This window comes from Nuphar pumila, chromosome 10 (genome assembly GCF_984573655.1).
Source record: "Nuphar pumila chromosome 10, dmNupPumi1.hap1.1, whole genome shotgun sequence".
Classification (NCBI taxonomy): domain Eukaryota; kingdom Viridiplantae; phylum Streptophyta; class Magnoliopsida; order Nymphaeales; family Nymphaeaceae; genus Nuphar; species Nuphar pumila.
Window position 1 is genome coordinate 19,710,060 of NC_143258.1, and position 2,500 is coordinate 19,712,559.

At 54.4% G+C, this 2,500-nt stretch overlaps 1 pseudogene; it reads right to left on the reverse strand.

Moving 5' to 3' along the window:
* On the reverse strand, positions 1-601 carry LOC149824422 (18S ribosomal RNA; annotated as a pseudogene; the record flags this gene model as incomplete).
* Between the last annotated feature and the right edge of the window lie 1,899 nt (positions 602-2,500).

The following is a 2,500-nucleotide window of genomic DNA, read 5'->3' on the forward strand; positions in this document are numbered from 1 at the left end:
TATACGCTATTGGAGCTGGAATTACCGCGGCTGCTGGCACCAGACTTGCCCTCCAATGGATATTCGTTAAGGGGTTTAGATTGTACTCATTCCAATTACCAGACTCGAAGAGCCCGGTATTGTTATGTATTGTCACTACCTCCCCGTGTCAGGATTGGGTAATTTGCGCGCCTGCTGCCTTCCTTGGATGTGGTAGCCGTTTCTCAGGCTCCCTCTCCGGAATCGAACCCTAATTCTCCGTCACCCGTCACTACCATGGTAGGCCACTATCCTACCATCGAAAGTTGATAGGGCAGAAATTTGAATGATGCGTCGCCGGCACGAAGGCCGTGCGATCCGTCGAGTTATCATGAATCACCAAAACATCGGGCATAGCCCGCATTGGCCTTTTATCTAATAAATGCGGCCCTTCCAGAAGTCGGGCTTTGGTGCACGTATTAGCTCTAGCTTTACTACGGTTATCCGAGTAGCAGGTACCATCAAACAAACTATAACTGATTTAATGAGCCATTCGCAGTTTCACAGTCTGAATTAGTTCATACTTGCACATGCATGGCTTAATCTTTGAGACAAGCATATGACTACTGGCAGGATCAACCAGGTAGCATCCCTCGTAAACGTCGCAGCACTGGCCCGAAGGCCGCGCAACCGCGAAGCGTCATCCGTCGATTCCGACATTGAAAATATCAGTGCAGGAAGGAGAGCTGCCTTGACAAACTCCCCACCTGAGCCAACACATACCGAACATCCGAAAGCCCACATAGCGGCAAGGGAACCAACAACAACAGAACGCTGCAGTGTGGCCTGCCAAACCGCATGTCCAAGCCCTCTGCCAAGATGCACAAGGAACCTTGCAGTTGAGCTGTCAGCACCGAGTAGGGACACGATTCCGCTGCGGCGAAGGGAAAGCAAGCACAGAGACCCAAAAAAAGCACAAGCCGTGCACACGGGCATGAGCACGATGGACACGTTGAGAAGCCGAGCACCCAACCACCTCGTGGCAAATTAGCACAGCTCACACAGCCACGACCGCGCCGGGCATCAAAGCCAACACAACTCGTGCGCCAATGCATGTACAGCATGCCCGAAGCTCCGCCCACTAGCCGGCACAACGGCCGAGCGAGCGAGCAAGAAAGCCAGGGGCAACAGACACGCTGAACGCGAGAGAAGATCCGATGCAACCCATACAGTAGGCAACGCGTGCACAGGGCGCCTCGCCCGTGCACATCACGCGCCTCAGCACTCCGAAGTTCCGTCCCCTATATAGGTGTTTTGGGCGCTGACCCCCCGCTGACAGGAGGAACCCGAAAAACACCTGGCCAACCATAAAAATTTTTGAACACCCAATCGCTGTCGCAGTGGGCAACATGTGCAACGGCCGCACCAGCCAATGCCGCACTGTGCCGCAGCTGCGCGCATCAGGTGCACGCAACCGCACCCACAGGTACCAAAGCCGGGCGAACCGAGTGACGCACATGAGGTGCCGCAGCAGCACCGCACCGCGTGCCACGAGGATCAAAAAATTTGGTCCCCTATATAGGTGTTTTGGGCGCTGACCCCCCGCTGACAGGAGGAACCCGAAAAACACCTGGCCAACCATAAAAAATTTTGAACACCCAATCTCGCTGTCGCAGTGCGCAACATGTGCAACGGCCGCACCAGCAACTGCTTAACTGTGCCGCAGCTGTGCGCAACAAGTGCACGCAACCGCACACACAAGTACCGCAGCCGCGCGAACCGTGTGGCGCACATGAGGTGCCGCGTGCCATGAGGATCAATAAAAAATTTTTCCCCCTTTTGGGCGCTGACCCCCCGCTGACAGGAACGAATACGAAAAACACCCGGGCAACCATAAAAAAAATTTTGACCCCCAAGATTGCAAATATCGACACTCATTCAACCGATTGAAGGAGAGCATCCGACGGGTCTACGAGTCTCAATCGAGCTCTAGATCGTCGAATCACCAATTCCAGCCGAGCGCAATCACCAATTCCAGCCGAGCGCAAACCGTCACCTTGCCTACGAACACAAAGGGACGAGCAAGTGTTGCGACCGTGCAACGTGTGCCGTACTTAGTGCGCAAACCGTGAACTTGCCTACCGACACAAGGCACGAGCAAGTGGTGCAACCATGCAACACTTAGAGGCGTTCAGTCATAATCATGCCGATCCATAGCAGGGTCGAATCACCAATTCCAGCCGAGCGCAAAACCGTGACCTTGCCTACGAACACAAGGGACGAGCAAGTGTTGCGACCGTGCAACGTGTGCCGTACTTAGTGCGCAAACCGTGAACTTGCCTACCGACACAAGGCACGAGCAAGTGTTGCAACCATGCAACACTTAGAGGCGTTCAGTCATAATCATGCCGATCCATAGCAGGGTCGCATCACAAGTGTGGCAGACGCAGACGCGCAAAACCATGACCTTGCCTACGAACACAAGGGACGAGCAAGTGTTGCGACCGTGCAACGTGTGCCGTACTTAGTGCGCAAACCGTGA